A 25,265-nucleotide genomic window follows, 5' to 3' on the forward strand; every position below is an offset into this window, starting at 1 on the left:
GTGCAGGCCAGAAGGGAGTGGCAAGAAATATTCAAAGTGATGAATGCCAAGAACCTACAACCAAGATTACTTTATCCAACAAAGCTATCATTCAGAAGTGAAGGTCAGATAAAGAGCTTCACAGATAAGGAAAAGCTAAAGGAGTTCATCACCACCAAACCAGTATTATATGAAATGCTGAAAGGTATCCTTTAAGAAGAGGAAGAAGAAGAAAAAAGTAAAGATACAAATTATGAACAACAAATACACATCTACCAACAAGTGAATCTAAAAATCAAGTGAATAAATAATCTGATGAACAGAATGAACTGGTGATTATAATAGAATCAGGGGCATAGAAAGGGAATGGACTGACTATTCTTGGTGGGGAAAGGGGTGTGGGGGATGCGGGAACAGACTGGACAACAATCGTGCACCTATGAATGAGGACAGTGGATGGGGAGTCAGAGCGGAGGGTGGGGTGAGAACTGGGGTTGGGTGGAGAGGAGTTGTGGGGGGAAAAAGAGGAACAAATATAATCTGAGCAATAAAGATTTAATTTAAAAAAATGTTTTAGTCACAATTTTAAATTAAAGTGGTTTGTGATGGTGTTAACATTTAATACAGACATATTGGATAAATTTTTAAAAGATTGTAAAGAAGCAAGAAGAGTCAGGACCAAGGTTATAAACCTCGTTCTCTCTCTGACACTGTGTGCCTCCTGAATTGATGCAATGTGAAATACATAAAAGTCCGGATAAAGTGTTCGTGCCAAAAGTGCTTAACCTAAACCTAAGCAAGCTTCCTCGGGCCCAGCTTCCAGTTTTCAAGCAAATTGGGACAAGGTAAATGACACAATGTAGAATAATATGACAAATCCCAAAAGACATTTTTATAAGACAGCTGCTCTGGTCTCTTCAAAAAGTCAATGATTTTTATGAAAAAAGTTAATAGTTTTTATTTTCATGTCATGAAAAATGGAGAGGAACTAGTGTAGATTTAACCTAGACATTAAAACCAAATGCATGCAACAACAAAAAATAATAAACTTAACCAAGGAGGTAAAAGGCCTAGATTCAGAAAAACTATAGGACATTTAAAAAGGAAATAGAAAAAGAGACAAATAAGCGGAAGCATATACCATGTTCATGAATTGGAAGAATTAACATCATTAAAATGTCCATGCTACCCAAAGCAAAGATTCAACACAATTCCTATTAAAATCTCACTAGCATATCACAGACCTAGAACAAATATTCAAAAAATTTATATGCAACCAAGAAAAATCTTAGTAGCTTCAGCAATCCTGAGAAAGAAGAACAAAGTTGGAGGTGTCACAATACCTGATATCAAACTATATTACAAGGCCCTCGAAATCAAAACAGCCTGGTACTGGCATCTATAATAATAAAAGTGTAATATGCTAATTAGACCAGATGACCTTCCAGACAAAGCCGGGGCTGTGAGGGAAGCCCGGGTCCCCGGGTGCCTGCCAGCAGCTGGAGGGGAGCCTGGGTCCCAGGTGCCAAAGGAAAGCCGGTGCTGGCAGCCAGGGGAAGGAAGGCCTACTCTTGCATGAATTTCGTGCATCAGACCTCTAGTACTAGTATAAGAATAGGCATCTATATCAACGGAACAGAACAGAGAGCCCAAAAATCAACCCACATCTTTATAGTCAATTAATATTTGACAAAGGAGGCAAGAGCATGCAATAGAATAAAGGCAGTTTCATCAATAAATGGTGTTGGAAAAATTGGACAGATACATGCAAAAAAATGAAACTAGACCACCAACTTACATTATACACAAGAATAAACTCAAAATGGATTAAAGACTTAAATGTAATTGCAAAACCATAAAAATCCTAGAAGGAAACATAGGCAGTAAAGTACAGATATCCCTTGTAGCAATATTTTTGCTTATATATCTTCTAGAGCAAGAGAAACAAAGGAAAAAAACAAATGGGATTACATCAAACCAAAAAACTGAACAGCAAAAGAAACCATCAACAAAATGAAAAGGGAACCCACTGGATGGGAGAAAATATTTGCCAACAATACATCTGATAAGGGGTAAATTTCCAAAATACTAGTATACAAAGAACTCATACAGCTCAACACCAGGAAGACAATCCCTTTAAAGAATGGGCAAAGGACCTGAGTAGATTATTCTCCAAAGTGGACGTACAGATGGCTAATAAACATATGAAAAAAACAAAAAACGCTCAATGTCACAAATCATTAGAGAGATGCAAATTAAAACCATAGTGAGATATCACCTCATACCTGCCAGAATGGCTATCATCAATAAATCAAACAAGTGCTGGTGAAGATGTGGAGAAAAGGAAATACTCATGCACTGTTGGTGGGCATGTAGACTGGTGCAGCCACAGTGGAAAACAATATGGAGCTTCTCAAATAATTAAAAATGAAACGGCCTTTTGACCAGTGATCCCACTTCTCGGAATGTATTCTAAGAATCTGAAACCCTAATCAGAAAGGGTGCACAAGAATACCACCTTGTGTTCATAGCAGTGTTATTTACAACAGCCACGATCTGGAAGCAGCACATGTGCCCATCAATGGAGTGGACAGAAAAAGCTGTGCTACATTTACACATGGAATACTACACAGCCATAAAAGGGGAACTTTTTGCCCTAGCTGGTTTGGCTCAGTGGATAGATCATCAGCCTGTGGACTGAAGGGTCCTGGGTTCAATTCCGGCCAAGCCCTGAGTTATGGGCTTGATCCCCAGTGTGGGGTATGCAGAAGGCAACTGATCAATGATTCTCTCTCATCATTGATGTTTCTATCTCTCCCTTTCCCTTCCTCTTTGAAATCAATAAAAATATTTAAAAAATAAATAATTTTATAAAGGGAACCTTTACCTTTTGTGACATAATGGATGGACCTGCTGATTATTATGCTAAGTGAAATAAGTCAGTCAGAGAAAGACAAATACCATATACAAGTATGGAATCTAATAAACTGATGAACAAAGACCAGAGGCATGGATACATGGAACAGACTGACAGAAGTTAGAGGGGAATAGGGGGTAGGAGGACTGGAGGAAAGAAGGTGAGAGATTAGCCAAAGAGCATATATGCATAATCCATACACACAGGCAACAGAGTGAGGGACAGAGGGAAGGGGGCTGGGTGGAAATGGGCAAAGCAGCGGCAGCGGGGGGCAGGGGGGTGTTGGAGATAGGTTTACCTGTAATAGTGTCAAGAATAAAAATAAAGTTTTTTTTTTAAAAAATGCAATAATGCAATGTGTGAACCTTGACTAATTCTGATTTGGGTTTAAAAAAAAAAGCTATGAAAAGTATTCTAGGGTCAATTGGAGAAATTTGAATATGGAGTTGTATGTTAGGTGGTATGTCATTATTGTTACTTTGAGAATGGACCTGTGGTTATGTACTAGTATGAGATGTTTTATGCTTACAAGATGTGTGCTAAAGCAGGAAGGCGTGAAGAGTCTTGTCTGCTACTGTCAAATCCAGATAGAGCATATATGTGTGCTCATTGTGCTGTTCTCTCAAGTTTTCACTATGTTTGAATGTCTTATATGTAAACTACCTACTGAAGTATATACATATTTACTAAATTTTTAAAGAACTGATGAATTAATATTTCTTTTTTCTATTGTAGGCTCAAGAGAAAGGAAGATTAGACTATGCTAAGGTAGGTAAATTTTATTTATAGCACACAGTTTTATACATTTCAGTTTGGTGTTTGTTTTTCTGTTTATATTTGAAAGGTCAAAAGAACAATCACATTCAAAGCTGAGGGACATTCCCTGTTAAGTAACAGGCATTAGTAGGTAAAGCAAGATTCATTCAACAATAAGTTTATTTACTAAGCGCCTGCTTCATTCCAGACAACAGGGTAGGTGTGGGGAATACAACAGTGAATCAGGTCCAGTCTTTCCTTTCTGGACATTTACAATCTAGTGGGGGAGACAGATAACTAATGGAAAAAAACTAAATGGATACATAATATAATGCCAGATGGGTGTAAGTGCTATGAAGAAAAAACTAAACAAAGTAAGACCAGGAAGCATTGCTGGAAAGATGCCTTTGGCCAGTGGATGGGAAAGAGCTGTTATGCCATCAGATCATACCTAGGAAGCACCAAACAGGGCAGACTTGGGCTCCTGACGGCAGTATTTCTCACATCGCCTGTGGAGTTCTTGAAAACACACATGCCTAGGTTACCATTGCATCACCCCCTCTTTCACCGAGATCAGAATCCCCTGGTAGGAACAGCGGTGCAGGGGCAGGAGGAAGGGTTTGAGAGAAGGTGCTGCAGATAATCTGACACACGTCCTTGGCTGAAAATTGCTTTGGGGAGTTCAGATTTCAGCTTACCAGTGAAGCCTAGGAGCACACGTGGGTCGCATTCTGTTTTCCCCTCAGGGGCAAATGGAACATGTTAGCAGGTGTGTGGGATGCATGTAGCTGCTGGGCTAAAGGAACATGTTAACCATCTGGATTATACAAAAGCAGGAATATCCAGGGTGTGAGCACACCTGCACTCCAAAGACAGGGAGGGAGAAATACGACCTGGAAGGGTTCTGCTTGCAGGGGAAACAGCTGAAACCCACAGCGTTCTCAGGGCTGACCGGAACCCTGCGCTCTCCTGGCCACCCTAGGTTTACGCCTTTTCTCTAACCCCTTTCCTTGCCTGAAATGGGGTCTCTCCTTTTCTCTGTTTCTCAAGAAAATTAGATAATAGGAGCACCTCTAACTTGAGAACTTCCATATCTGTCACTTTGTCTTAGATGTTTGTTTGAGTCTTGTCAGATACCCAAATGTGAGTTGTGGACATATCCTCTTGGGTCTCCCACAGGCAAAGGAGCTCAATGCTTAAATGGAACTCAGCCCCTTCCCTGACGTCTCTGGTCTTTTTTTTTTTTAATAGATTTTATTTTTTAGAGCAGCTTTAGGTTTACAGCAAAATTGAGCAAAAAGTATGGAGTTCCCCCCATCCACACACAGGCACAGCCCCCCCCCACTATCAATATTCTCCGGAGTGGTACTAGTACATCTGTTACAATGAACTTACATTGACACATCATTATCACCCAAAGTCCATGGTGTCCATTAGGGTCCACTTTTAGTGTTATATCTCTGGTCCTTGTTACTTTTCTTTCTCCTGTTGTTGGCACTATCATCCCACCAGTCAACCATATGAGAAACTTAGAAGTCACCCTGAGTGCTCCTACTTCCTCACCCTATATTCCATGACCAAGTCATGCCAATTTTATGTCCTACATTATCTTGAATCCAACCCATCTTGATCTTTCAGCCAGTGCTCAATGTAAGTCCCTTCATCTGAACCACTGGAAACCTACTAACTGGTCTCCCTGCCTCTCCCTTGTCCCCACAAATCCATTAGTACTCAGAATGTCAAAACCACAAATCTGACAATTTCGCACTCCAGCTTAAAACCTTCGTTAGCTCCATGTTGTCTGTAAAGCAGTTTCAAAGCTTGCTAGATTGGCATATAAAGCTCTGTGCTCACACCCTCGAGAGGGACTCTCCGGCTTCTTCTCCTTCTACCCTGTGCTCCAGCGGCACCAAATTACATAAAACGTGCAGTTTCTGTTCTTCATACTGGCCCCTTTGCTCGGAATGCCCTTCCCCCTTTCTCGGGCCCCTCCTGTCCTCCTGTGTGGCTTAATTTAGGATCATGTGCTGCAGCAAGTCCTCCCTGGTTCCCCAGGCTGGAGTAGGTGCTTTCCTCCATTCTTCTGTACATTGTGGGTCTCAGTCACTGCACTTAACTGTTACCATGATCCACTTATGAGACAGATCATGGCCTGTGAGCTCTCGGAGGGCAGGGACAGTGTCTTATTTGCCTTTGTACACTTGGTGTGTGAGTGAGTGAGTGAGTGAGTGAGTGAGTGAGTGAGTGAAAAAATAGAAGGCACATGAAGTTAGTTCAGGAGAAACTCTGATATAGATTTTTATCTTAGAGAAGAAAGGAAAGCTTTTGACACCTGTTACAGGTATTAAGTAGATTGAGAAGGTTGCTGAGAAAGGTTGTAATAAATTAGTTGGGAGATAAAGGCTGGGATTTTACTGTGATAGTAAAAAAAAGCTAACTTATGAACCAAAAAGTAAAGCAATCGAGTAACTATTGATCATTGCTGCATATTTATGACTCAAAGAACTCCTTTAGGGTTTCTTATTGCAGAAGCACATGACAATGGAAGAAGTTTGAAAAAAATAAAAAAATAGGGTGCACAGATGAAACACCCCAGGACCGAGCTCTGCCACCAATTCATTGCAAAATCTGGTATCAGCCCTAGCCAGTTTGGCTCAGTGGATAGAGTGTTGGCCTACAGACTGAAGGGTCCCAGGTTCCATGACTCCTGCACATACCTCGGGGCACGTGCAGGAGTCAATTGATCAATGTGTCTCTCTCACATCAATGTTTCTCTCCCGCCCCCTTCCACTCTCTCTAAAAAAATAAAAATAAATTAATGGGGAAAAAATATCCTCAGGTGAGGATTAACAACAACAAAAATCCGGTATCAATCACTTGACCTCTTCAGTCTTCCCTCAGCGTCTTTAGTATAAAACAAGCAATTTAAAGTAGTGCTGTTTTATTCTGTAGGCCCATTCCAAATTTGAGAGGAGACATTTGGGGGAGGGAGGCATTCTTATCTTCTATATTTCTGCAGTCCAGATTCATTCCTTTATCCACTCGTCCACCCAATCGCTATGTTTTGACATTTAATATGCGTGCCGCACTGTGCGGGTGCTCACTCCCAGCATGAACAAGATTGACACAGGCCTCTCCATCACACACTTCCAGGACTCAGACCTCCCTATCTTAAGTAGCCACTCCCCATTTGCTCTATTTTATTTTCCTTCTTAACATTTTTCAATTTTATTTATTTCCTTTTTTTCTTTCTTTTTTTTCTTTTCTGATGTACCTATACATAGAAGGCAAAGTGGAAGTAATCCTTATGAAGATATTAAAAGCTCTGAACTATATGAGATTATTAAGTGGGTGAGGAATCCAGAGAAGAGAAGAGTCTGCAGACTGAGCCCTGGGTGGTCCAGTGTTAAGAGGTCAGAGATACGAGGAGGAACAAGCCTAAGAGGGAGATGCAGCAGCCAGCGGAGAAGCTGGAAATCCAGGCGTGTGGCTCAGCAAATGTCAAGGAAGAGAGTGACTGCAGATGCATGTTAGTCTTTTTAATTTCACCCTCCACACCTCAATGTCTCATCTTGTCCATTGAGTTATTTCTCTATGCTAAATTCTGGATCATCTCCTTAGAGGCAATACAGCAGAATAGTTGGTAAGAAGGAATGACATGGAGACAGGGTTCAGTTGATCAGCAGCCTAGCCAGGATCTCCAGCCAAGTTCTGGTCTTTTTTTTTCTTTTTTATTTAGGTACTTGTTTCTTTCTTTCTCCTACTCGACTATAGAGCCCTGCAGGCAAGGCACAGGGTGGTTCTTTGTTCCTGGTTGCATCACCTGTGTCCAACACTGGCTTACACATAGGAGTGCTTGATAAATGCGTTGGATGAGTGTTGCATCAGAGTTATGCCAGAAGTGCAGGACACTGCAAGAGGTCTGGAATCAATTGTAGACTCAAATTAGCCTTTTTAACAGTATGTTGACTATACAACACAGTCCGTTCCAATGTTCAGTAACCCTAAGTTTACCTTCCCAAGTGCCCAGTGACCATGTATCTCAGGCAGTAAACAGAAACCCGCCACCTGGAATATATGGCAGTAGTCTGATAGTTAAGGGCATAACTATCTAGGTAATTAATCCAGACCTGTCATCCTTACACTGACCTAAACCCAAGTACCACGGGAAAGATAGATTATATCCATCTCTACTAAGTATGGAGGAGATGTCGGCAGGATGCAGCTTGCGTATTCTCTTATGGCGTATTCACATCATGACCTCAGTTCTACTCATCTCGGTCTGTGTGGTCACAGTGCTCATGCTGACTATTACACGCACCGTGCCTCGTGACTTGGGGCTTCCCTGGTGGGTTTATCTGTAAAACTACATTGGAAACTCAATGGCTATTTCTGGAGACTGTCATGAAATTTATCTGTAGCTGGAAATTTCTTTATTGCCAAGTTGTGAGTATTTACTCAAAAGCCAAATTTTATCTGAAAAATAAGATTTCAAGAGCCATAGGAAATTATTTTGTCCGGGTGCTCTGTGGCTGTAGACGCCACCTCAGATTTAGTCAGTCTCAGAATGGCGGAGGCAGAAGGAAAAAGGGCAGAAAAGGCCATAGCTTCAAAATCAGCCTCAGCTGGATCTGTAGGATGTCTGTCACATTCAGCAAAACAGTGGTCTGTATTCAAACACTCAAATAAGAAATTGAATTACTTTTTAATTGAGTTCCTGATGCAATAGAGTCTGGATATGAATGCTTTGCACGGCTGCAGTGCCTTTCATCTTAAGATATCAAAGCCCTCGACATCTATTAATTCATTAAGTCTCTCCTGCCTCGGTAAGGTGGTTAATGCAAGCACAGGCGTCCTCTACCACGACTGAAACTCGTCCCTCTGGGGGCTGGGCAGGGAAGGCAGCTGCTTAACTGTAAGGTGATTCTATCCAGTAGCTTCTAAAATGGAAAAACAAGAAACATCTTACTTACCTAGTTAAAACTGCAGGAGGCATTTTATTAGACAGAATGTAATTACCAGGAGTGAATTGTGACCAAGAAGCTGGTGCTACCAGTTTTGCTCATATGCACAATACCATGGGGACCTTAATTACAGTGATTGGTCTGGAGCCTGGTTGTGGAGGCTTCTGGCCCCAAGGTTAAGCTCTAGTGATTCAGTTCAGTGCTAGAGGGAAGAGTGCCACCTACGGAACTGCAGGAATCTGTGGCCGTGTGTTGGGACTGCTGCCTGAGCTCCTCAGACCACAGTCGCACTCAGTTTGCTATGGTAACTAACATATATGTCTGAAGGAAAGGGACTATGTTGCCTACTCTTGCTTAGAAAAACATCTACAAGCGTCTGTGTATTTTCCCCAGCTGGAGCCGAGCGTATGCCTGTAGTTTAGCCTACTGCTACGTGACATAAGCATGCTGCTAAAAGACTGGGCAGATGGTATTTTTACCACTTCAGGCAAAACATGGCACCTATGGTTTGGCTTTCTACAATTTTAATTTTTTAACACATTCAGAATGGCTTGCTTAAATATCTCCATCACAGAGACGCAGGCTTTTCCTAATTTCCTTTTTATAATTGCTGCAGATATGTGTAAATGTCACTTGGTCAGAGCCACAGCCTGTCAGCACTGAATAGGCCTCCTGCTCGTCTTTCACAAGTGCCTAGGATGGAGCCGTAAATGGGCTTGAAACTTCATGCTAATTTTGACACAAAGAGTCTACATTTACAGAAGCTTTCTTTATATTCATCTCCAGTCTTTGCTGTGCAGTTCACATAATTTTCCCCATGACTCAGTACAGAACAGAGAGTTGTTCTTTCTAATGTCTCCTTACTCGGTAAGTTCACTCTAAGCTTAGAGAATTGCTCAAGATTAAGCACTTGATAAAGAAAGATCTTGCAGGTGCTGATTCATTAGGCATCCAGTCCTCAGTTAAATGTAAGGTAGGTTTTTTAAATATGTTTTTTATTGATTTTAGAGAAAGAAAGGGAGAGGGAGAAAGAAAAATATTGATTGGCTTGTGCCCTGACCGGGAATCAAACAGGTGACCCTTTGGTGCATGGGAAGAGGCTCAGCCAACGGAGCTTTTTGACTTACGCTCTCTCCTAGAATTTATTCAGGATCCTAGTGCGGCACATTCTTCTGGCTCGGTCCTCATCCTCCCGTGCCTCTCAGGCACAGTGTGCAGAAGGACTGCTCCCCTCCTCCCTCCCGCCCTCAGAAGGCCTCACACATTTTGTTTTGTTATAAAACGCATTTGCATAGGGTGCACATTAAAATTCTCTTCCAACCATCTAACAGTGCTGTCCACAGACATTTGCATTTGTATTTGCATGATCACATATCATCACTTCCCTTTACGAAGAAAAAAGAGCCTTTCCTCACATGTCCTGGTTCTCCTTTCCAAGGTTGCCCTTTTAGCTGGTTTTTCTTTTATTCTACACAGAGTGTGTCAAACACTTGGCTGCATATTGAGTCCAAAATTCTTTTTTTGAATCTTGAATATAAAATTTGCTATAATATTATTGTCCTTTCTTTACTGACAAACCCAGGCTCTTTTTTTTTTCTTTTCTTTTTTTGGTAATTTTTGCCTGCTCGTTCTATCCCAAGCCCTAGCTAACTGGCTCTGAGAATTTTTCACACTGGCACATTTAGAGACCAGATGTTACTGTGTTTTCTCTTCCCTCTACCCCTTTCTTGGGCAGATGCTGCATCTCCTACCCTGGGGCTTTACATTAGCTCCTTGGTAGAATATCCCATATACAGCATCACTTATGCATGCAATCTCTCACTTCCTCTGACCTCTTGAAGTTGTCTGAACATTTAGGATCCCTGTTTTAGTGATAATTATGGAGATTATGTAGAAACATTGATATTCCCCTCCCCCATTTTTTTCCATAAAGGACTTGTAGTAAATTTGATCAGATGTTTATAACACGGGCAAAAGTAGGTTTACAGTTGTGAGTACAGGAAACACAGCTTATTCTTATATTATTATTTATTAATTATTGTATTATTTTCCATACAAACAACTGTAAACCTACACTTGCCCCACCCCGTAGAATTTCAAGAAAAATTATCCAAAAGAAAAAAGATGAAAGACAAAAAAAGAACAAAAAAAGAAAAATTATGCAAATTCAAATGCCATTATGATATAAATGCAACTATGTAAAATGTTACATGCTTGATAAAGACTGGAAGACAACACATAAAAATGTACACACACACCATTAAGGTGACCACATTTAAGCATGTTTAAAATAAGAAATACATTGTATTTTTTAAGGATTTCTGCTTTCAAAGTGTACTCTAATTTGAATTGAAATTTTTCAGATTATAACCTGGGCTACTGAGAATTGAAAAATGTGTTTTTACTGATATAATCAGAATTTAATTCTAGGCTCCTAAAGAATTGCTTGCTTCTATGGCGATAGGCAGAAAAACACAAGTGGAGAATGTAAATTTTTTTACACTGTGAGGTTTTGTGCTAGGCCCCAGAGGGGTTGAGGTGCTGGAGGACAGCTGCGGATGAGGGGGACCTAGCCCTAGGCAGGCATTGCAGGCGTTGGTCTAAATCCCCACTCCTTGTTTTCTTAAAAATCAGATAAAACCAGTTATTATTCTTTTTTGGCAGTCACATTTCAGACAAGTATTTTGCCTTACAGCAATAATGAATGGATTTTGCTTAATCTTTTTTTCAGAACAATTGATCTACTAAAATCAGTTTTTGCAACTACTCCTCTGATTCCAAATCTCCGTCAATATATAATTATTAATGATGGAAAAATAATCATAGATCAGTTTTTGTTCACAATAAAGCTTAGAAACTTTTTAGATCATGTGAAAATTTTAATCCAAATAAATTCTAATCACACATGCAGTCATTAATGCCTTTAGCGTGTGCCTTATCATGAGCCTTCAAGTCATTTTGCAAAACAGTTGCCCTCTGGACATTTATTCCTTGCCCATCATCAAGCTAGTGTTTTCCCTCCTAAAGGCTTCTAGTATATTATTTTGCATTGGTCCTCAGTGACTATCATCTTGCTTTGATGATCTATTCTTCTAATTTCTTAATGTTATTTTACAATTGGATTCTTGTTCTCTGAGGTGTTAGCAATCCCACACACCTCAATGGCATCAACAGATTTAATGACCATAATCTCTGTTCCCTTGTGCATCATGAATAAAATTATTAAATGATATCCATAACCCTCTGGATGACATCATAAAATGTGTCACCCTTTCAGTTGTTAACCTAATGCTGTTAATACTAATTTAATTCAAACCTCTAAGCAATTGTCTTTTTTATTTTTCTTCAGATCATATATTCCTACTTTGTGATCTTTGGTTTCTAATTTTATATATAAAATACGAAATTACTTAGTTCATAACAGTAATATTTAGTGGGGCAATCTCTCCCATTCTTAAATTAACCATTTTGAATTACTGGTACCTAAAAATTACATATTTATATAATAACTAACATTTATCAGGAAGCTTCGGCAGACTTAGATTTTTGATGACCAGTTCTTGTTTGTAAGCCTGGAATCATGTCTGGTTTTTCTCACCATTATATGTCCCCTGAGGGCCTAACACATTACTAGATACCCAATCAATATTTGTTGAATTACTGTCGAATGAATGAACGAACGAATGACCCACGGTATGCCAAATGTTTGTGCCTATATTCTGTACTTTTAATTCATAAGGTATATTTGACGCCACCTTTGCTCTTGTTATTTTCCCCCAAGTACATTTTTAATCAAATTATTATATCCTCAAAGCCTTGCACTCCTGGTTTGAAATAAAGATGCAATTGGAGTAACCTTTTGAATCTAGAAAGCTAACTAAAAATGCCCTCCAGGCTGGTTCTGTGTGTGAATGCTCTGCACTGTGGGATAGCTGGATTCAATTAGTGCTCCTAGTTAGTGGTATCAGGAGCCACCTGTGCACAGCGAGGGCCTATGTGCCTTTATGTAGGGATAGAGCCTTCTGTCTCCACAGAGGAGCCTGAAACAGTTCTGAGTAGAGCTGAAGGGAATATTGTCTGTTTCCTTGTCATTAAAATACACACACACACACACACACACACACACACACAAAGGAGAAACATGGGTTTTCCAAAATTATATTTTTTGAGAGAACGGAGAGGCACTTGTTTATAGATGCTGAATGTGGTTTTAGTAAGTTAGAAGTCTTTGTCATGACATGGATTGATATTTCCAAACTTAGCCACTACCCCTACAGCCTGATTTTGTACAGCAGTAAGGATTTCGTGATGTTAAGATGTTTGATCTATCACAAACCTGTTAATTTGTTTTGTTGGTGCATATGAAGTTGTGTCCCCAAGCACTACTCACCCCCACCACCCCCCCAACACACACACACACACACACACACACACACACACACACATACACACACACACTGTGGTGAGTAGATTCTATCCCTTTCCCCCAAGTCCTTGACTTCCTGGCTTGATGAAAGGTCTTACCTATTCACCAGGACATAGATTGATTCCTGTGTAGCGCAAGGGTGCCCCTTGTGGAAGGTCTCCCTGTTCTAGATCTCGGGAACTTCTAACCTTTATCTGCCATCCACTCTGACAAGATTTGTGGGCACCAGTTCGGAAAGGTTGTTAAGCCTTTGTACGCACTCTGATCTCTCTACCGTGCCTGCCATCAGGCCACCACATGCATGTTTTTCAGTATGTATGCTGTTCAAGACACACCTGATCAGATGTTTCTATCAAATTCTATCTCTGAAGTCCTTCATTTGATGGAGAAGAGATCAAATTACCTAAGAGTGTTCACACAGTTACAATCTCACAGTCATGATTCTGCCCAGGTCCACTGACTCTGCAGCGTGTTGCCACCATGCTGCTTCTCAAGATGCTTCAGCCCTAACCCGTTTGGCTCAGTGGATTGAGCGTCGGCCTAGGGCAATGATGGCGAACCTTTTGAACTCGGCGTGTCAGCATTTTGAAAAACCCTAACTTAACTCTGGTGCCGTGTCACATATAAAAAATTTTTTGATATTTGCAACCACAGTAAAACAAAGATTTATATTTTTGATATTTATTTTATATATTAAATGCCATTTAACAAAGAAAAATCAACCAAAAAAAATGAGTTCACGTGTCATCTCTGACATGCATATCATAAGTTCGCCATCACTGGACTAGGGACTGAAGGGTACCGGAGTTGAGATGTAAATATCAGTAAACAGGCCTGGCTGGTGTGGCTCAGTGGTTGAGCATTGACCTAGGAGTAAGGAGGTCACGTTAGATTCCCAGTCAAGGCACATAAACTGGGTTGCGGGCTCGATCCCCAGTAGGGACGGTGTAGAAGGTCTCTCTCTCTCTCTCTCTCTCTCTCTCCCTCTCCTTTCTGAAATCAATAGAAAATATATATATTTAAAAGCAAACCAAAAAAAAAAAAGATGCTTCAGACACACCATAGAAAGAAGTAAGGGAGAATGTGCAGGTTCTGGTCTTGCAAACACCCAAAAAAATCTATAATCTAGCATAGTCCTGGTCTCAGAAATAGTGACTATCTAGTAAAAGACTCTTAGGATTTATGTTTGCTGAACCAGTGCAATAATTATGATATTTTAAAATATATTTGTATTGATTTCAGAGAGGAAGGGAGAGGGAGAGTTAAAAACATCAGTGATGAAAGAGAATCATTGGTTGGCTGCCTCCTGCGCACCCCACACTGGGAATCAAGCCCACAACCTGGACATGTGCCCTGACCAGGAATTGAACCATGACCTTCTAGTTTATAGGTCAACACTCAACTACTGAGCCACACCAGCCAGGCTAATTATGATATTTTTTTAAACTGGTAAGCATTCTTCACTCTTTCAATAAAGTTTTATAGATATAGTTCTTATCATCATTCTTTTGAAGGAGACAAGGATCTGTGTTTACAAATATACTAGTACCCTCTATAACACCATAATGTAGAGATCCCCTATGTCTGGAAGAGGTGTTAATCCTGCAAATGTGTATCAGGATCCATGTTAGGATGTTAGGAATGTAGGGTCCTGTGAATGGTGGTGGTCGTGGAAGTAGCTTTGAGGGAAATGATTCCCAAATATCAGCATCCAAATACTAGAGCAGATGAAAATTGAGGCATGAGAAGGATTTAAGAAAGTCTAAGTCAGATACAGACTAAAGTACGATAATAGAAACCAAATTCTCTCTTACATAGTTATGGGTTCCTCAGATAGCCCCCAGCCAGGACTGTTTGATGCCCACATGATGTGAGTGCTCTCCTCCCACAGTGTTCTCTTTCATTAAATAACCAGCATCGTGTTTGTCATGAGATAACAGAGCTTACACTTTATTGATTCACTCCTAAAAAAAGCTACAGGCAAGATTGGCTCCATGCTGCACTCCACAACCTATGCTGTTTCGCTTTTGAATTTCTATTACAGAGTTTACTAAAAAGTTTCATGGTTCCAGGTTAATTTGTTTGTGAACATTTTATTTTTTTTATTTATATTTTTAATCCTTACCTGAGGACATCCTTTTTATTGATTTTAGAGAGGGAGGGAGGAAGGGAAGGAGGGAAGGAGGGAGGAAGGGAGGTGGGAGAGAGAGAGAGAGAGAGAGAGAGAGAGAGAGAGAGAGAGAGATGGGTGTAAGAGTGAAACATCCATTAGTGGTTTAGAACAATAACATTTATCTCACAGTGTCTGGGGGAAGGGTCTGGCATGGCTTATCTGGATCCTCATGAGCTCAGGGCTCAGGTACTGTAGTTGTGTGGACTGTGAGCAGCATTTCTCTAGAACTTGGAGTAGCATTATTTAGTTCTTTTGGTTGTAGGACTGGTGTCCTAATTTCCATTCTGGGGCCTCCTCCATGTTCAAAGCCAGCTGTGGAGAACCACTTTGCTGCTCACTCCTAACCACTTTCTAGGAATAGTTGTTTTACATATTCAAATCCATAATACCAGACCCCATTTCTCTGTTTTATCCACGAAGGACTAAAGTTCCAAAATCTGCATATACTTGATCTCTACTTTTCTCAAGCTAATAGCCAAGTGGTCATATCCAAAGGAAAATGAGAGTGTTTTGTCATGACTAACTTGTCCATTGTGACCTGTCTGGGATTGTGGTCCCCACTGCCTTTTTTCTGGAACCTGCAAACCATCTCTTTCTTTTTTTTTTTTTTTTTAATTTTTTTTTTTAATATATTTTATTGAGTTTTTACAGAGAGGAAAGGAGATAGAGAGTTAGAAACATCGATGAGAGAGAAACATCGACCAGCTGCCTCCTGCACACTCCCCACTGGGGATGTGCCCTCAACCAAGGTACATGCCCTTGACCGGAATCGAACCTGGGACCTCTCAGTCCGCAGGCCGACGCTCTATCCACTGAGCCAAACCGGTTTCGGCCAAACCACCTCTTTAATGACCTCTTCTGTGATCTTGCCATCATTGTTCATAAATTCACTGGTTTGTGTTCCAGAATGCACCTGTCTTCATCTTTCTTTTGTCCTATGTTGAAAGACATTTCCATCTCCCCTCCTCTGTGAAGTTTCTCTTTCTTTCAGTTAGCTGGGAAGGACACTTCCTCAGTCTAAGCATGCAAGAGTGGACAGAGATGGCTGGAAGCCTCTGAGAAGGTGTGCCAGCCTAGAAATCAGGTCTCCAGAGTGAGGAGGAGGATGGAAAGGGGAAGTATCAAAAGATGAAAGCCGGACAGGGACATCAGACAGAATGAGTGAGAGATTTGCTGGTGGGGAGAGGAAGTGAGAGAAGGGAGCGAGAGATAAATCAATGATGAGAATCATTAATTGGCTGCCTCCTGCATGCTCCCTACTGGGGATCAAGCCTGCAACCCAGACATGTGCCCTTGACCAGGAATTGAATTGTGACCTCCTGGTTCATATGTCAATGCTCAACCACTGAGCCACCGTGGCCTGACAGTCATTACAATTTTAACTCATTATTTAGTTGCTCTATTTCCTCTTTGTCTTCTCTTAATAATACATCTTTCACAAATATTTGAGCTTGTTTTTATTCAACCACTGCCTTTACATTTTGAAGCTCCTTATTATTCTTTCCGCATGAATCTGTCAGTCTTTTGCAGATTCTTACAAGGTTGGTTGTTTCTGAACATTTTTCTATGAGTAATGGAACTTTAAAACCATCTGTGACAAGTGTTCTGGTGACAATACAGACTTATGGATGGATTCCCACAAGTTTTTACAACTTTGTTCCTGTCCTTTGTCAGCTCCTTCAAATCAGGTATAGCGTCCTGTGTCCACAGGACTACCTCGTGCACAGCAGGTGCCCAGCAGGCCAGCGGCAGAAGGGATGATACACTCCTCTTCGCACGCCTGGGCCTTTTCAAGTCTGAGCCCTGAGAGAGCTTAGTCTGCAGACATTTATTTCGGTTTTGTTCATAATTAATTATGACCGTTGTTGGAATTTAGTTTGTCACCCTCAACTAATCGGGATGGGACAAAAGTAGGTGTACAGCTGTGAGTATGCAAAACACAGTTTATTCTTATATTGTTATTTACTTATTATTTATTATTGTTGTATTATTTTTTGATACAAATAACTGTAAACCTATCTTTGTCCACCTTGTATTTCTACTTATGATCTCTTAGAATCATGATAATCTTTTCACTAGCTTTTGCAATGCACTTTTCTTTTGTTCTTATTGTTGTTGTTAATCCTCACCCAAGGATATTTTTCCATTGATTTTAGAGAGAGTGGAAGAGGAGGGAAAGACAGAGAGAGACATCGATGTGAGAGAAACACATCGATTGGTTACCTCCTGCACGAGCCCTGGCCAGGGCCTGCCCCAGGGAGGAGCCTGCAACCAAGGTACGTGCCCTTTACCAGAATTGAACCTGAGACCACTGAACCAAACCGGTTAAGGCACAATGCACTTTTATAATGTATAGTCTGGGTGTCTAAAAACCATGCCTGATGGTCCTTTCTTAACCTGATTATGATACCAAGATGACATTCTCGCCGAAACCGGTTTGGCTCAGTGGATAGAGCGTTGGCTTGCGGACTGAGGAGTCCCAGGTTCGATTCCGGTCAAGGGCATGTGCATGGGTTGTGTGCACATCCCCAGTGGGGGATGTGCAGGAGGCAGCTGATCGATGTTTCTCTCTCATCGATGTTTCTGACTCTCTATCTCTCTCCCTTCCTCTCTGTAAAAAATCAATAAAATATATTTTTAAAAAAAGATGGCATTCTCTCTTGTTTTTGTTTGTTTTTTTGCCAGATTCCTGTCACCTTTACATCCAATTACTAGTATGTTGACGTAGTTAAGCAAGAAGTGCTTCTTCTGTCTTCTGATACATAAAATTATATCAGTCAGGCACACCAAGAATTTGTCAACTATGGAACATGAGTTTTAGCAGATGTTTGAAGTCCCTTATCATTTCTGCATTTTATCTTTTTGCCAACTTCATAATCTCCACCAGGGAAGCGTGGTCCACTTCTACCCCTTGATTAAGAAGTATATGGTCTCTTCCCATTTCAACATGGTTGCATTGGTTTTCTTTTACTCTAATCCATGTATTTGCAACCATTTAAAAAAAAATTTAATGTGCCCTGGCGGGGTAGCTTAATTGGTTAGAGCATTGTCCCAGTATGCTAAGGTTGCAGGTTCAATCCCCGGTCAGGGCACATACAAGAATCAACCAATGAATGTACAAATAAGTGGAACAACAAATTACAGTTTCTCTCTCTCTCTCTCGTCAATCAGTAAATTTTTTAAAAACTTTAATGTGTTGTTTTATATTCTCTTACTCTCTATTATCCAGTTTCTTCAGAACAAGGTCTATTTTGTGTCCCAGACGAGTTTTAGCATCCTAGTTTTCTCCAAGCACTCTGTTCAATTGGGTGAAAGAAAACTTGGGATTATTTTCAAATCTTTTCCAGTGCTGTAGAGTGGAAGAGCTCTGGCTGTGAGAAATGAAACCCAGACTATTTCACAAGTTCCCTGTGCAATATCTCTCATCCCAGTATCTTCTGCAAAATGAAGAAGATAGGATTGTGCGTGGGGTTTCTTCTAGGTCTTCAAGTCTTTCTCTGGTTTCATTGGAGAGAAGTGACTTCCGCCTCCACTTCTCCTAAAGCTACTTACTGTGTTTTTCCATGTATAAGACGTCCCCATATATAAGAAGCCCCCCACTCTTCCAACCCAAAATTAAGAAATCAGTATTTTAAACATTTTGCTGGTTTTCCTCTTAAGGCTTTCTTCTTTTTTGGCACCTTAAGGAGTTGTTCTCCCTGTTTTCTCCACTGTCAGATCATACACTCAGTGGGAGGAGGTCCTAATTGTCTCTCTGCAGCTCTATTTCTATGCTCTTTTGCATAGCTGATTACATTCAGTTTGAATTTTGCAGAGTAAGACAATCACTTACCAGTATTTCTCTTTTTATTTCTTGACACCTTTATGGGCTCAGAACACGCAGGTCCCTGTTGCATCTGTGCACTTGCCACCTCCAATTATGGCATCAGCTAACATCAATAACAATAAGGCTCATGATTGGAGGAAGCCTGTTTGACAAGATATGGGTAGCTACACATTCACTCGCTCCCTTCTCTGCTGACTTCTGTGTATAAGACACCCCTCAATTTTCAGTCTAATTATTTTAGAAAAAAAAATAGCATCCTATACATGGAAAAATACAGTAGATCCCATGGCAGAGGCTTGTACTTTCGAACCAAATGGTTTTTAGAGACATACAATGATTTTCTCAAATGGGCCTCATAAAGCAACATTTATTGCTGAAAAGGTGTTTAGTAACACCTTTTAACAAATGTTAAGTAATAGTGCACTTAACTTTAAGTACTTCGCATCCTCTTGTCTGTATTAATACCTTTAATTGGATCCTCTAGCAGAGGATTGGACTTAATTTATTTCAGGTGATGCCACAAGTATACAATTACTCAGTGGAATTAATTAGAGATTTAATTATATTAGTGCCCTAAAGTGCTATATCAAGGAAATAAAACACAGACTAATAATTTACCTTCAGTGTGTGTATGTGTGTGTGTGAGTTATTTTTCGTACAGCTAAAGTGTTTTTCCAGTCACAAGGGCCAGTGTGGGCCCACTAGCTCTTCTAGCCACATCCTAATATGGAAAGTTCTGTCTCTGCATTGATTTGGGCTTTGCCCAGTCAAAATGTAGGTGAAGGCAAAAGTGGAAGGATCTTTTTTTCACTTCTGGTGTTTTTATTGTAGCTATTAGAATCAAGGTCATAGGTCCAGTCCCTCTGTGTTCTATTTAACCCTTTCAGGCCCTGTAGCTCTATAACAGCCCTTCTTACAGGCAGTCCTGGGAAGCTGGATTTCTCTCTGTACCTCCAACCCTACAGTATACATACCTAGGCTACATAGGTGCTCAACAAATGCTTGTTGAATTGAATTTGATCATTGCAAAGACTGAAACAATGTAAACACAATACAACTATTTTTAAAATAGAGTAACTCAAAATACATCCCCTCACTAGTGAGGTACTCGCAAATCTGGCTAATCATCGGAATGGCATAGGAAGCATTTTTTAAAGACCTTATTGACTCCCATCTCCAAGATCAGAGCCTAGGCATCTGCATTTTAAAATTCCCCGTGTGAATCTTATGGTCAACCAAGTCTGAACCCCAGATTATGTGTTTTTTTGTCACATTTATATACATAGGACAAGACTGTCTTCTCAGGACAGACCCATTGCCTATTCAAATTTATAATATAAAATGAATCTCATTTATAGTCTACGAATTATATCTAAAGGATTTCCTTTGAGCCAATAGTTTGTGTAGGTGGTAGAAGTGTTTACAGATGGTTGTGAGGAACAATACCTTCCCTGAAGGATTACATTACTGGTGAGTCATATATGGGCATTTTATACCTGGACTCTATCAAGTTCCTTGGTATATACAAAACCCTGTGAGCCCACCCCTGCAGACAGAACAGATTCTACTGTTAATTGGGGGTAAATCATCATTAGGTGAGAGAAATTCACTCTTTTAGGATTTGAGTAACTTTCAGTGATGTCCTCCTGGGTGCCGTCATGTCCTAATCTAAATTACCCTTCATTGTAGGGTTACATACCATATGAGCCACCTTTGAATATTCATTTGAGCCTAACTGAGTACTATATAGAGTACCAAATTAAATGAAACGATCAGAGAAATACAGAGTGTGGAACATTGTACAACACAGCCTAGTCCTTTCAAAATAGCAATGTCATAGGGGGGAAAGGATTAAAGTGTCATAGCCAACAAATGAAATGTGTAAACCAGGATTGATGAGGTTGGAATTTAAAAAGCTAAAAAAGACATTTTAGAGTCTGATGGGGAAATCTGCACCTGGACCAGGTATTAGATAGCATTAGAGAACTGTTGTGAGCTTTCCAGCTGTGATAATGGTATTCTGGCTGGTATCAGGGGGTGTTCTTAATTTAGGAGACACACATCCAAACAAGAGTTAAGCATCCTGTGTTCCGTGGTGTGTCCAGGGCAGGTCCTACCCGCTCAGAGCCTGTTGTTAAATATTCAAGAATTTTGTGATCCCACTATCCTCAGTAGCTTGAAACTCAATGATGGGAGTATTCATACCACAAAATTCTGCAAATGCTACAAATAAAGCTTTGTCCTCCCCCGGAGAGATAATTTATCACTGCCCCCAGCTTATTTTCAAATGGTCACACACACACACACACACACACACACACACACAGAATAAAAATGGCAAAATATTAACTATTGTTGAATCTAAGTAGAAGATAGTCGTTGTTTTAGTCTAGGAGCCAGCAGACTCTTTCTATCAAAGCCAAAGTGTAAATATTTGAGGTGTTGCAGGCCATACAGTCTCTGTGGCAGCTCCTCGACTCTGCACTTTGCCGTTGTAGCACAAAAGTAGCCAGAGGGCCCCGAAATGAATGGGCATGGTTACGTTCCTACAAACTTGATGAAAACGGGGGCAGTGGCTATGCTGAGGAGGAAGAAGAATGAAGTCCTTGTGAACATCTGTGATGCTTCAGCACTGTCAAGCACTCTGCTGGTTCATGTAGTCCTCCCAACAGTCCTTCATGGGACTGATATTTTCTCCATTTAGAACTCAGGAAGTTAAATGGCTTCCCTAAACCCAGCTGGCATGGCTCAGTGGTTTAGCATCTACCTATGAACCAGGAGGTCATGGTTCAATTCCTGGTCGGGACATGTGCCCGGGTTGTGGGCCCAATCCCTGGTGTGGGGCATGCAGGAGGCAGCCAAATAATGATTCTCTCTCATCATTGGTGTTTCTATCTCTCTCCCAATCCCGTCCTCTCTGAAATCAATAAAAAAAATAAATAAATAAATAAATATTTTTAATAAATAAATAAATGGTTTCCCTAAGATTACTACGCTAGAATGGAGTTTAAATCTGTCTGCCTCTGATACTCAGCACCATTTTAAAATGTGTCTTCATGCATTTGGTGATCTGCAAGAGACCAGGGAACCCTAGGCTGCAAGAGTCCCCAAGCTCACATGCAGGGTTGAAATGTCCGTGGAGTGCTGAGCATAGTCTGGTGGAGCATAGTATCAAGTGCTTTTTGGTCTGGGTGTTAGCAAAACCTGGCTTCTGGGCCCTGGCCAGGACCTCAGTTGGTTGGAGTGGCATCCTGATATGTCAAGGTTACGGGTTCCATCACCAGTCAAAACACATAAAAGAATCAGCCAATGAATACATAGATAGATGGAACAACAAAGTAATGTTTTCCTCTCTCTCTCTTTCCATCTCTTTCTCTCTCTCCCTCCCTCCTGGCTTTTCTTTTTTTTTTAATATATTTTATTGATTTTTTTACAGAGAGGAAGGGAGAGGGACAGAGAGTTAGAAAGATCGATGAGAGAGAAACATCGATCAGCTGCCTCTTGCACACTCTCCACTAGGGATGTGCCCGCAACTAAGGTACATGCCCTTGACTGGAATCGAACCTGGGACCCTTGAGTCCGAAGCACAAAGCTCTATCCACTGAGCCAAACCGGTTAGGGCCCTCCTGGCTTTTCATCTCAGATTTGCCACTATCCCATTTATAATTTGGGTGCGCCCCTAAGCTTCTCTGGACATATGTTCATCTTATAATTAGAGGAATAAAACAGCTTATTTCTTTTTATTCTTTTATATTTCATGGATTATGCAGTAGCTTAACATGTAATGAACAGATAGATGGATGAATGAAGAATTAAAATATAACACTATAATAATGCTGTACTGCAGTATGCAGAGTGGCACCTAGTCCTTACGGTGTCATCCTAGCTGAGTGCATTCCACTCAAGTGCAATTTGGGGAGCTTGGTGGCAGAGATGAAGCTACAAGTAGTCTCCCTAAATACATGGTGAAAGGGGGAGACAAATGGAGTCCAAGGGGCACAGAACTGGTGGTGGGTAGACTCTGTAGGAGATGAGGGATGATGGGAGACTGAACTATCGTAGTGGCAATGGGAATAAAGAGCAGAGGCTCAAGTTGAGAGCTTTAAAGGAGACAGAATAGCTAGGACTTAGTGGTAGTATCAGTCAAGATGGCTCCAGACACTCTCGTAATCTCTGTAGCTTGAAACAACAAAGACATGTTTCTCACTGGTATGACATGTCCCTTTCAGGTCCGAGAGGCACTATGGTGGCTCACGGGGTCCCTCTGGGATCCAGGCTGAGCGTCTCAGGGTGGCCGTGGGTGTGCCAGAGGGAAAGCTCTGCAGGGACTCACATGGACAATTAAAGGCCGCAGCCCAAAGTGACATGCATCATTCCCATGGACTAGAACTTGTCACTTGGCCCCACCCAATCTCTGGGGGCCAGAAAGTGCAGTAGAGGGTAAACAACGCTGGTGCTGCCATGGTGCCTGGGATGTGGGGGATGGAGGAGGACCCCGGGTTTCTGGTTGGTGAGTTAGGCAGATGTGAGGCTGTCACTGAGAAAGAAAAGGTGGAATCGGGGCAAGGGGAGGGTGGACAGACTAAATCTTTCTCGGCCCTAAAGTATAACCATTTTATTGGAAAGCAGTTCTATTTGTTGATGAGAGTTACTTTATCCTTTACAAAGGCTATTTTCAATTCATTCTTCCCAAATAAAGTATTTTAGTTTTTAAAATGTAGTGTTCATTTTTTTAAATGTAGCGTCTTTCTTGAATTTTCATATGGACTATTGTGTCACCATACAGTGAGAAAAAATATAATTTTTAACTAGGATGTTAATGAAGTCTTCCTCACATGACAATATTAGGCTGCTGAATTCAAAATGCCAGAAACGCAAATGTCCTCCACGTCACTCCCCCAGCCCCCAGCAGGGCACATTTCAAGATACCAGGGGGTGGGAGTCTGCGGAGGTGTAATTGGGCTCATTGGAGCCCATTGTGCTCCCCTGGAGGCAGACGCTGAGCAGCCTTCGGTTCTGAACGTTAGTGCCTTGAGATCACTGGGGGATAATGTCCTCTTTACCTCAAGAGAATGAGCTGGCACAAGGAATCTATACTGGTTGTCCCCTTCTTTGTTTTTCACCTCCCCTCCCCAGTTTAATTGTGGTACCTTAAAAACTGACTTTTATTGTGCGTTTGTTTCTTAACAGTTACGAGAAGCAATCAAAGCTGGCAAAGGTGTGACTTCAGCTATTGACCTGTGTCGTTACCATGGAAACAAGGCCCTGGCGGCCCTGGAGAGCTTTCCTCCCTCCGAGGCCCGATCTGCTTTAGAAAACATTGTGTTTGCTGTGACCAGATTTTCGTGACACCAGATTAAAAAGACACTATTGTTCGTTAGCTGGAAAAACAGGGATGAGGTGATCCAGCGAGCTTTCATAATGAAATATCTCAATTTGCTAATGACTTTAAAAACATACACATGGTTTTTTCTTCTTTTTATCACATTGCTAAATGCATACTGCCATCTTTTTTGGATCTCCTACAAACAAAATTAGAAGAAAAAAAAGGTCAAGCCGTTTTCCTTTGTCACGCCAGAAGCACACTTGAGGCTGCAGTAGCAGAAATAATTAATGAGATTCGCTCCTGTGACCTCAGCAAATGGACAGGAAATAAGTCCTTATTGATTGGACCGAGCCAGGGATGGCGCCAGGGCGGTGGCCTGTGGTTTTCCTTCTAGAGAGGACAGAGCAAGCTGGGCGCTGCAGGTGTCAAGGGACACGCTGACAGTGCCAGCCCGGGGGACTGTCGCTTCACAGACCAGAGGCCAGAGGGCAGTTCAGTGATTAAGAAAAACTGTGCTTTGTCCTCTGGCAGTTATGTCTCTGTGTTTACAGACCCCGTGTGAATATACTTTCACTTCATGGTTTTTGTAAGATTTGGGGAAAATTGTTGGGGGAAAAATGTCAAATAGTTGAATTAAGAGATTAAAACGTTATCAAAAGTTAACTTGGCTGTAGTAGGAATTGCCTGTTTTTCTTTCTTAAAGATCAATTTTCTTTTTAAACACATTTCAAAGAATAAAAGTTTTTTTAAAAACTGAACAAAATACTTTTTTGAGTAAGATGCATTTATGTGTTATACTTTGGCATAAAGAATACCTTTAATTTTTACAAGTTTCGTGTGTGTGTGTGTGTGTGTGTGTGTGTGTGTGTGTGTGTGTGTGTTGCTCAGGGGAATTCAC

General features: G+C 41.0%; 1 long non-coding RNA gene across 1 annotated transcript in view; it reads left to right on the forward strand.

Moving 5' to 3' along the window:
- Nucleotides 1-25,086, forward strand: part of LOC107185208 — a 41,749-nt gene extending 16,663 nt beyond the window's left edge. Inside the window, exons 2-3 of the long non-coding RNA XR_001516127.1 lie at nucleotides 3,632-3,664; nucleotides 24,232-25,086. This is a non-coding gene — a long non-coding RNA (uncharacterized LOC107185208). The remainder of the gene's footprint in view (nucleotides 1-3,631; nucleotides 3,665-24,231) is intronic.
- The last annotated feature ends 179 nt before the right edge of the window (nucleotides 25,087-25,265 follow it).

This window comes from Myotis davidii, unplaced genomic scaffold (assembly GCF_000327345.1).
Source record: "Myotis davidii unplaced genomic scaffold, ASM32734v1 scaffold68, whole genome shotgun sequence".
Lineage (NCBI taxonomy): Eukaryota > Metazoa > Chordata > Mammalia > Chiroptera > Vespertilionidae > Myotis > Myotis davidii.